The following is a 12,478-nucleotide window of genomic DNA, read 5'->3' as shown; positions in this document are numbered from 1 at the left end:
GAATAAAGCTTTCTATGTTCTGCCATAAACAAATTATTCTCTTCTCTCTGCGGGTTTCGAAAATATAGATTATATATTTCAATGTCAACTTTAAAATTTTAATATATATTTTGATCAATAATATATTTGATCAGTAATATATTTTGATCTATCAAGCCTTGTTGTTGTTGTTCAGTCGCTAAGCTGAGTCTGCTTTGTGACTCCATGGACTGCAGTATGCCAGGCCTCCCTGTCCCTCACCGTCTCCTGAAGTTCAGCACCACACACACACATACACACAAGTTATATATGAAAGTTATTAGGTGTTGAATGTGTCCACATATTATAAAAATTTCTATGTTCACCTTTATCTTTTTAACCAACGCTCTTTCTCAGTCATACTTTGCTTGTAATTAATATTCTTGCTTTAATAAGCCTTCTGTTGAGAATTTATGTGATGAAATTTTAATCTTTGTATGACTGGTTTAGCCAGGGATAATATTTTAGGTTGACACATTTTTCCAGACTACGAATGCATTTTTCCATCTGTTTCTATCGACAACAACGTTTTCCTTTGGTTTAATTTTTTTTTTTTCTTTCCCAGTTAATGCGATTTGTTTCTGGCTTTTAAGGTTTTACAATTTATCATTGACATACTCAGTTTCTCTATCATGTTTAAGTGTGCATTTTTATTTATTCAGGCTGTTTATTTAGGCACTTGGAGTGCCTTCTGTGCCATGTCATTATTTGATTGTGAAAATTATCACCATTTCCTTTTTTCAAATATGACTTTCAGTTCATTTACTCTATTTTATTCTTCTAAGACACTTAGCTATAGGCTGGAGAATCCATAGTATTCTCTGTATTTCTTTAATTTTTTAAGTAGTGTTTATATACTTGTGTTTTGGGGCAGTGCTCTAAGTAAATTCCTTAGTACCATTTCAAATTCAGCAGATCTCTATGAAACTGTGTGAACTATTTCTAAAGGCTGGTCTGTTTACTGAATTGGTGGTGGGTTTTTATTTGTTTGTTTTCAGGTACATATTTCTTTATTAAGATTCTTTAAAAATCCCTTCCACCAGTCTTTCTTTTATCTTTGCTTAGTTCATTTAAAAAACTTGACATTTGTCCCTTGGAGGATTGCCAGCTATTACTAAAGTGTTTTACAGTCTTATCCATATAAACATTTCATCTTGGGTAGATTCAGTTTCTGATTGATTATTTGGGGAATTATTTTTCTTCTTCATTTTTTGGTTACCAGGCTTGTTTTGAGTGGGAGGTTCTTATTTTTTTTTCTCTCCTTTTTCTCCCCCCTATAGGTATGTGTTTCCTTTTGTGTGAATCAGTGTTGTGGTTGTCTCTACTTGTCTTTCAGTGATTTTCCAGGTCCTAGGACTCATAGTAACAATATCATGCGCTGACTCATAGGCGAATAACATACATGACCATCAAGCAAGTGGGGAACTTGATTCGTTTCTCAATTATGAATATGTGACCTTCTACTTTCATATTTCACAACTCCATATATGTGGCAGCCTTAGGGAACAATTGTTTTTAGTCTTCTCTAATAAGCAGGAGGAGCCGTGACACACAATCCTTGCTTTAAACACTGAGTCTGGCTCTATAAATCCATTTTATGGGAGCAATTTTAATCCCTGTGACCTCAGAAAAAGTGACCTCTTCTCCTACCTGATTTTGGACTTTAATCCTAGAGGGGCAAAGGATGTTGTATTCACCTTGTATTTATGGCCCATGATAATCTCTGTTCAGTTTGTAAGACCTGCTTTATCTTTATAGTGTTTTCTTTATTTTATATATAATTGTTATGTGATTGAGTCAAAGATTGCATCATAATGTTATTTCACTGTCTTCTCAACAATTCTTCTACTCATCGTTTTGTCATCTGTGGTTGCTTTTGTTTATAATCATGGAGCACAGTATTCTATTTATGTCAGCATATTGATAAAAATGGAATTGGACTTAAAACATACTAACACAATATTACTCATGGAAAGTCATATATATATGTGTGTGTGTGTGTGTGTGTAGATAGTATATAGAAAACCAGAGGAGAAACCACTCTACATGGTGTATCCAGGGGGATCAGTGAATTGAACTCAAGGAATTTTGATTTGACAATCATTTATTGGGTCATCTCAGTGGCAATTTAATTTCAGCAAAGCAATAGCATCTGTAATAGGAAATTAGCATTGTTGATTTGAATACTATTGGCATTGTTGTTTTGTTTGTATTTACATTGTAAATATTTTTGCTGTGTAAGTGCACAAGGGTCCTATATATAGAGACTTTAACTTCACTCTGAATATGATCTTAATTAACCGATATAATAAATAATGGTATATGGCTTCCCTGGTGGCTCAGATGGTAAACAACCCACCAGCAATGCAGGAGACCCAGGTTTGATCCCTGGGTTGGGAAGATTCTCTGGAGAAGGAAATGGCAACCCACTCCAGTATTCTTGTCTATAAACAGAGGGATCTGTGGGATCACAAAGAGTCAGACAGGACCAAGTGACAAACACACAATAAATAATGTTATATAAATACTAGATAAATTTTCTTTTACTGGGAAAACCTCCACCATAAAGTAGAATGAGATTGTATGACCTAATCCTCATAATATTCAAGTGAAAGTGAAAAGTGAAAGTGAAGTAGCTCAGTTGTGTCCGACTCTTTGCAACCCTGTGGACTGTAGCCCACCAGGCTCCTCTGTCCATGGGATTCTCCAGGCAAGAATACTGGAGTGGGTTGCCCCAGGGGATCTTCCTGATCCAGGGATTGAACCTGGGTTTCCCGTATTGCAGGCAGGCGCTTTAACCTCTGAGCCACCAGGGAAGCCTCCAATATTCAAGTGAGGGAGGCTCAACATTGATTTTGTTTCCTGAATTCAGAGGAGGAATTGAGAAAAAAAGAAAAAAGTTAAGTGTTTGTCACAAGTCAAATAAGTGGTATGCCAGGATATACACATGTTTGCAGAACTCTGGTCCTTATTGAAAAAGAAATATACACAGATACAATGGGAAAACAGGGAAAAGAAAGATTTATTTTCAGGAAATGGCTTTATTTCATTAAAACTTTAGTGTTAACCCAGCTCACATATTCTCCAAAGATCTAGTGTATACATTGGATTTAAGGAAATCCAAGAAACAAGATCAAAAACTGAGAGAGAGGAAAAGGTAAACCAAATGATGTAAAAAATAAATTATGAGATACAGAAAATCTCTAGATAATTAGTCAAATTATGTATCATAATAATCCTTTAAATTGTCTATATTATATGTTTCCTCACTTTTCTTTTGGAACCAAGTATTTTCAGGTACAGGAAAATTTTCAACATTTCCAAGAATAACCCAAGCAGTTGAAAAACATTATGACTCTGCCTGTGTGTATTTTAAAATGGTTTAAATAAAGGAGAGAATGACATTTAGGTTTTCTGAAATTAAATAATTATAAAACTATTCTATAGGAATTTTTATGATGATGGCAATATTGTTTGAATAGAAATATAGAATTTCATTTAGTATGAAACTGATGTACTACTATAACAAACTTCCTTTACCCATTAAGTTTTAGCTACTATAACCAATTTAAAATGTAATTTTTCTTTTTGGAGTTAAAACTATTCTTATATTATTTTAAATAAATAATTTGTCATAGTTTCACTGGGAAAAAATGTTTCTTGTGTCTTCCCTAATCTTTTTAACTGAAGGAAATAATGTATTTTATAAAAAATTCTGATAAGAACTCTTCAATGATAACTAATATTTGATGTTTTAAGACAGAAATTAAAAGTTTAATTTTTTAACATGTGAAACACTACGTCATGCCTTGTGAGGGAGGATGAGAAACAATTGGTGCAAATAGATTGCTTCTTGTATATAATTCATCTCTTTAGCAATAAGGTTAATTTCAACTTTGTAAAGCATGACTTTATCATATTTTACCTGACATTCATGTTAAATATTTTACCTCATTGCTGCTACAAAAGGTAAACAGATAGCTATTAAAATTTAAATAAAAAATAAACAAAAATAGTAAAAAAAAAAAACTTTTAGTGAAGACATTTGCCAAAAGAAAAAAAAAATACTAGAATGATTACGATCTAAGAATATCCAACAATACCTTATACTCTACTGGCTATTTAAAAATCAGATATAGAAATGTTGACTATTGGAGAGTAAGTAGACAGCACATATTCAGCACTCAGAATTTTTCACTCATGGAGGCAGCAAATCATCAGATAAATAGCATAGAATAAATTCAGCCATTACCAGTAGGTTTAAGTTAAAAATAGTTTCCCGTTCCATCCTCTTAAGTCAGTGGGAATTTACTGAGCATCACGCTGCTGTGACATCTATATCATACCTGCCAGGTGGCTTCCTGAATTTAAAATGAGGCTAAATCATTGTATTCTATTTTTCTTTTTTGTGTGGAGGAAGAAGGGGAAATATGGATGCTAGATCTAAGAGCTTCTTATAATGTAAAAAATTTGACTGGAGAGATAAGAAGTCAACAGTTTCAACTGGCTCTTGTACTGACTATGTGTCCAGTCACCTATGTCATTCATTTTTAAATTTCTTTATGGTCTTCATTAAATATAAAAAATAATCCTAATAAAATATAAGAATATTATAAATGATCAATTATATTTGGCATACGACATTTAATGTGGCAGAAAATGTTCATTTAAGAAGTTAAGAAAGGAACAGTTTTCTTTAAAATATAAATACTTTAAAAAATATACAGGCCTTTAAATGTGCCAACTTTCTAATCACTGCTCTAAATGCATTGACTCAACTTATTTCATGTAAAGTAGATAGCATATACTTTCATTCTTATATAAATTAATAACAGCAACAAATGAATCATGACACTTTTCCTGATAATTCTGATTATTAGACTTCTTTGTAGCAAGACTCAAAGAAATGTTGGCAGGCATCAATGTTAGACTCAATGCAAGTTCTAAAATTAGAGGTTCTTTGTGTTATTATAATATCATCAGTATTTTTAAGGGTTAGTGACCCAGCATGGCAAACTCTAAATATGCACCAGAGTAAAGTGACCTCCAGTGAGTCATTAAACTCTCTTATCCTTATTTGTTTTGATATCCCTTTCATTTAGAACTTTATACATACACATATACACTTGTGCTTGCATGCATGCACTCACAGACACACACACACACACACAGAGTTTTAGTAGAATGAGGACACCTTTTTTAAAAAAAATATTTTTTATTAATTATAATTACACATTTTTAAAAAAAATTAAATATTTGACATTGCTGTGCTGTGCTTAGTCACTCAGTTGTGTCCGACTCTTTGTGACCCCATGGACTGTAGCCCACCAGGCTCCTATATCCATGGGGATTCTCCAGGTTAGAAAACTGGAGTGGGTAGCCTATTCCTTCTCCAGGGTTTCTTCCTGACCCAGGAATCAAACCAGTCTCTGCTACACTGCAGGCAAATTCTTTACAAATTGGGCTACCAGAGCATAGAAATACTTTATGATATTCTCTATCTGTATCTGTACAACATCTTTTTATCTATTTACCTATAGATGTTCACTTAGATTGTTTCCATGTCTAGGCTACTGTGGATTAATGTTGTAATGAACACAAAAGTGCAGATATCTCTTTGAGATCCTGATTTCATTTTCTTTGCATGTGTATTCAGCAGTGAGCTAGCTGGATGATATGGTAGTTCCATTTTTAATTTTTTGTAGAACTTGCATACCATTTTCCACGGTGGCTGTACCAATGATATACCAACAGTGTACCAACAGTGCACAAAGGTTCCCGTTTCTTGACAACCTTGCAAAACTTTGGTATCTCTTGTCTTTTGATAACAGGTCTTCTAACTGGTGTGAGATGACATCTCTTGTACTTTTGATGTGCATTTCTCTGATGATTGCTGATATTGAGCTTCTTTTGATGTACCTGTTGGCCATTGGTAACGTCTGTTTTGAAAACAAAACAAAACGTTTATTTATATCATCTGACCATTTTTAAATCAGATTGTTTTCACTCTTGAGTTGTATGACTTCTTCACATATTTTGAATATTAATTCCTTATCAAATATATGGGTCACACACATTTTCTCCATCTGTAAGTTGCCTTTTTGTGTTGATGGTCCTGTTTGCCATTCAGTATTTTTCTAGTTTGATGTAGTCCCATTAATTTGTTGCTTGAGCTTTTGGTGTCATATTCAAATCATTGTTTCCAGGATCAACGTATTCAGTCCTGACAACAATTGTTTTCTATTAGCAGTTGTATGGTTTTTGGTCTTATTTTTAAATCTTTTATCCAGTTAATTCTTTGCCATGTGAAAATCTAATTTTTCTAGAACCACTTATTGAAGAGACTATCCTTTCCCTGTTGTATATTCTTGGTTATTTTGACAAATATTAGTTGACAAATATATGAGGGTTTATTTCTGGGTTCTTGAGTCCATTCCATCAGGTCTATGTTTCAATTTTTACCAATACCATACTCCTTTGATTATTATAGCCTGTAATAGCATCTGAAATTAAGAAAAGTGATTCCTCAAGGTTTTTTTTTTCTTTTTTTTTGCTCAGGATTGCTTCGGCTATTCAGTATTATATTGTTTTTGACGTTATTGTATGATTTTTTTTAATTTCTTTGTCAGTTATTTCATTTGTTAGTGTATAGAAATGAAACTGATTTCATTATGTCAATTTTGTATCTGCAACTTTTCTGAATTGTAGATTAGTTATATCTTTTTTTTTTTTGGTGGAGTCTTTAGGATTTCAAAAAAAACCCCACACAGTTTTATCTGCAAACACAAACAGTTTTACTTATTCCTTTCTAATTTGGATGCTTTTCATTTCTTTTTTCACCTAATTGCTCTGATTATGTTTTTAACTACTATGTTGAATAAGAATAGTGTTAAGTGGGAATCCTTATCTTGTTCCTGACCATAAAAGAGTCTCTCAACTTTTCATTGTTGAGTATCATGTCACTGTGGGTTTGTCATTATGATCATTACCATCCTGAGATACACCCCTTCTATAAAATTTGTTGAGGTGTTTTTTATCTTAAAATGATAACAAAGACCACCACAACATTGTAAAGCAATTATCCTCCAATAAAAGAAATGGATATGGTGTTTTTTCAAATCCTTTTACTACATCTGTTGAGATGATCATATGATTTTTATCTTTCATTCTATGAATATACTATATCATATTATTGATTTGCATATGTTGAACTATACATCCCTTGATTATGGTGTATTATCCTTTTAATGTGATGCTGAAACCAAATAAGTATTATGTTATTAATAATTTTTGCATCTATTTTCATCAAAATTTTTGGCCTCTAGTTTTTTTTTTTTTTGTAATATCCTTAACTGGCTTGGGTAGGATTAATGCTAGACTCATAAATCAGTTTGGGAGTGTTTCTTTCTTTTCAATTTTTGGGAGCATTCTGAGAAAGACTGGTACTAATTCTTTAGATGTTCGGTAGAATTCACAGGGGAAACCATCTTGTCCTTGGCTTTTCTTTATTAGGAGATTTTGATTATTGATTTGACCTTCTTACTTGTTATTAGTCTGTTCAGCCTTTCTTCATGGTTCAGTCTTGGTAGGTTTTGTGTTTCTAGGAATTTATCCATTTATTCTAGATTATACAATTTATTGACATATAATTGTGCCAAGTAATATCTTATCATCTTTTGTATTTATGTGTTATTATAGTTCAAGTCCAAAATTTCCTGACTGATTTTCTGCCTGTATAATTTATCCCTGCTATTAATATAAGTTGTCCATTTTCCCCTCATATATTTTATTATTTGCTTAATATATTTAGGTGCTCTGAAGTTGAAAGTATATGTATATCCTCTTGATGAATTGGTGCCTTTATGATTATGTAATGACCTTCTTTGTCTGTTAGTACAGGTTTTTGGCTTAAAATCTATGGTATCTGTTATAACTACCAAAGCTTTCTTTGGTGAGTCTTCTTCTTATCCATCCATCACTCTTCATTCTAATTAGAGAAGTTAAGCCATTTACTTAATATTAATAGGGAAAAACTTACTGATGACATCTTATTGATCATTTTCTGGCTTTTTGGTTGTTTGTTCTCCCTCTCTTGCTGCCTTCGTTTTTGAATTGATGACTTTTTTCGTGGTTGGTATGATTTGATTCCAATATGTGCGTGTGTGTGTGTATCTAATATTGGTCTTTGCCTGCTATTACCATGAGAGTTACCTAAAACATATCTCATAAATCTATATGTAAATCTGCATTTATATCCATATATAGCAGTTTATTTTACTTTAACATCTTTTACTCCAATTGCATACAAAAATCCTACCATTTTATACTCCCTATGCCTTCTGCATTCTGTATGTCTATTACCCAATACATGAGTGGATGAGAATTCCTCTGAGTCTCTTGATATACAGTGCTGGATCCCATAGCTCTTACAAAGTACTTCTGTTTATGGATTGATGCTAAAATATTGTTGTTGAGAGTGGGATATTACAAAGGACCTATTATTCAACCATGTTCTCCAAACTCCACTTCTTTTCAGAGTTACATAGGTAAATGTCTTTTGGATATCCTATGAATATTCCATAACTGTCTTGAATTAAGTCTTCAAGTCAAACTTATTTTCTTATGCATATTGTGTCTCCAGATTTCTGCTTCTAGTTAATGGCATTGATACCTCACATCAGTGAGTTGCTCAGTGACTTTTGAAGTTACCTGGAGTTATTTCTTGCAAATCCTCAGTCACTTAACTCTATTGATCTGCATTAAAATGTATTTAAAAATATTCATCTTAAAAGAAATGCATCATTTCAGTCACTTCAGTCATGTCCCACTCTTTGTGACCATATGGACTGTAGCCTGCCAGGTCCCTCTCTCCATGGTATTCTCCACAAGGATACTGGAGTGGGTGGCCATGCCCTCCTCCAGGGGATCTTCCTGACCCAGTGATAGAACTCACATCTGCTGCATTGCAGGTGGATTCGCTACCCACAGAGCCACCTAGGAAACCCTCCTAAAAGATATATTTTTACCTAAATATTGCCAAGACTCTCCTAGAAATCAACCTCTACCCAATTAATCCTCTCTGTTGCTATTAAAATTGTTTTCTGACAATCAAAATAACAGAAAAAACTCTACATTTTTCCTACTTAAAATATTTTGATGGCTGTATTATTTATAGAAGCAATTGTTAGTCTATGTGAGTAAATTTCCAAATGGTATGGAGAATAAGGAAATAGAATATATCTAGATCAAATACCATGTATACTCTTTTCTAAACTAATCTAGACATCTATGGCTTGGGCACTTTGACTTTTTGCCCTTTCTCTACTTTAGAAAGAAAGCAACCTTTTACCTGTTATGGCACATTGCTTGAGCAAATAGAAACCTATTGCTGAACAAAAGCATCACTCAAATTGTTAATATTAGTTTGAGAAATGAAGCTAAAGACTAGACAAAAAATATCTTTGTGAGTGAGACAGTTTACTATTTTTTGTTTCCGTAAAATTCACCTGGTAGACCATTACAAGTATTTTTTTTATTTTGATTTAACATTCAGAAGGATTTATAAGAATTGAATGCCAGAGTAGAATATAATTTTTCCTATACCTATCTACATGTTAATGACAAAATCTCAAGATACATAAAAAGAAGCAAAGATGTTATGTTTATTTTAGCAGCAGAACATCTTTAATCATGGATATATGAACTAATTATGAATACAGCTCAAATAAAATTGTGTTATTTTAAATAATTCTTGATTGAAATCTATAATATTTTGTGTTGCACAGTAGTAATCATTCTGAAAATTCAGGCTACAGGGAAGCAATATCTAGAGTCTTGTAGAAGTAGAAATTTTAAAAATCAATTTTATCATTTTAATAGAGCATTATGATGGAATAAACTGTAACATATTCCCAACTGTAACATATTCCCTGATATGACTATAATATCAGAAAAATAATTTCATAGGGAAAAATGGAGTAGAATTCAAGACAATGTGTGATGTTGTCAACTTTAAAGAAGAATTTATCTTCTGAAGAGTTAATGATTTTCATAGTGACTGTAGAAAGAAAATTTTAATACGTGTATTTAAGATTTATTTTAAATATTTTATTTTTAAATATAGAATTATTTATAAATCCCTAGAAAGTACATTCTTTGCTACTGAAGTTACAATGAAAATTTGATATCAAGCTAATTTTAAGAATGTTTTCAGGTAAAAACATAGACACTGAAACATAGAATCAAGTCAAAATTACTTATTTAGCAATACAGATTTTTTCATTTTACATTCTAATCTCATGTTCCACCATTTACCTCTCACGTGTCAATTGTGCCAGATAAGTCAGTGTGACTTTGCTAACCTCATGGATTCTCTGTCTCCTGCTTGGGATTGTCTGCCATCTCCATTTTACTAGACTGACGCTGTGTGTAGTTTTGATGCTAATCAAATGACAGCCACTATTACATTGTAGATTCACATTAATAAAATTTATTGAATTAATGAGGTGTGCCAGGCAGTGAGCTAAGCATTTCACAAGACACACTTTCTTTAATCCTTACAGCAACCCTGATGATTATGATGCTCAGACTCAGAGAGGTCTAAAAACATCTATAGCTAAGTTAGAAGTGAGCCTTGTTGGTTAAACGAATAGCCAAGTAAATACTTGGCTGTGGTTGCTTTTGTCTGCTTGTATGACAATATAATGTTTTCATGTATGATTTCTAAGAAGCAGTTCAAGCCTGTGAACTGTTTGGTTGTTTGGATTTCTTTTTATATGAAAAGTCATTACACTTTATTGTAATAACCTGCTTAATGCCTCTCTCCCCTGATAAATTAGAGAATGCAATGACAACCCACTCTAGTACTCTTGCCTGGAAAATCCCATGGATAGAGGAGCCTGGTAGGCTGCAATCCATGGGGCTGCTAAGAGTCAGACACAACTGAGCAACTTCACTTTCACTTTTCACTTTCATGTGTTGGAGAAGGAAATGGCAACCCACTCCAGTGTTCTTGCCTGGAGAATCCCAGGGACGGGGGAGCCTGGTGGGCTGCCATTACGGGGTCGCACAGAGTTGGACAGGACTGAAGTGACTTAGCAGCAGCCACAGACCCTGATAAATGATAAACTTCATTGAGTCAGGGATTGCATCATATTCATTGTGCTCAACTTTGAACAAAGTGCCCAGCATATGTGTTCAGAAATAGATATTGAATCCACAAATAGCCTACCCCATTTTAGTTTTTAGCCAACCCTGATGATCTGAGATCTGAAGCCCCTCTATTTTCTGATAAAATTCACCCTTGAACAATGCAGGGGTTAATCCTCCTGTAACTTATAGTTGGCCCTCCACATCCTCAATTCCTCTGTATCTGAGGATTCAACTAACCACAGATCAATTTCTGGAAACTGAAAGAGGAGAAAGAAAACTGAACTTCTCTCAACTTGTTCACAGTTATTCCATAAGTAGACTTTGCTGATATTTAAAGACAATAGTGGATGTAAATTTATTATTTGATGCATTAGATGTGGTTGAAAATTATGTTTAATTCTAATCATAATTAATATTCATTGACAATATGATTAGTACAAATATGCAGTGACAAAATGTACAATAATAAACTGGCACACATTTCATATTAACAAAGTTTTTATGTCTTCCACATTTTATTAAATGTCCTGCTTTAAAAGCCAAAAATCCAGAAGCATTGGAATTCCCCCAAATACCTTAGTATATGTGAATCCCATACCAAGATTATTTCAGATAATTAATTAATTAGGTTAATTGAGGGAAAATAAGCATGGGTATTTGTGAATTCATAACAAATACCTTTTACCTGAAAATTCAGTTATGTAACCTGGGTCTGGTGAATTAGCACCATCATAGAAGAGGCACTGGGAGAAGAACACTCTTGAGTGTCCAGATGAGTTGACATTTGCAAAGAAAATTGTTATGAAGTTTGCTGTAATTTATTATGAAGACATGAAAATCCACAAGTTGGCAAGTTCAGTTCAGTTCAGTCACTCGGTCATGTCAAACTCTTTGCGAACCCATGGACTGCAGCATGTCATGCCTCCCTGTCCATCACCAACTCCTGGGGTTTACCCAAACTCATGTCTATTGAGTTGGTGATGCCATCCAGCCATCTCATCCTCTGTTGTCCCCTTCTTCTCCTGCCTTCAATCTTTCCCAGCATCAGTGTCTTTTCCAATGAGTCAGTTCTATGCATCATGTGGCCAAAGTATTGGTTTCAACTTCAACATCACAAGTTGGCAAAGCACACACTATTTATCAACTCCCTGTTTAAAGTATGTTCTCTTTTAACATATAAACATTACCTGTGTCAGTGCTTTCCTTTCCAAAGCCTGAAATTGTCATAGCTTGTTTTCAGAAAAACAGTCTTGCAGTGTGTGACATTGATTTTGCATAGAAGGACAAGATTGTCCACACATAAGATAGC

The sequence above is a fragment of the Bos indicus x Bos taurus genome, chromosome 7 (genome assembly GCF_003369695.1).
Source record: "Bos indicus x Bos taurus breed Angus x Brahman F1 hybrid chromosome 7, Bos_hybrid_MaternalHap_v2.0, whole genome shotgun sequence".
Lineage (NCBI taxonomy): Eukaryota > Metazoa > Chordata > Mammalia > Artiodactyla > Bovidae > Bos > Bos indicus x Bos taurus.
This window is presented reverse-complemented; position numbering follows the sequence as displayed.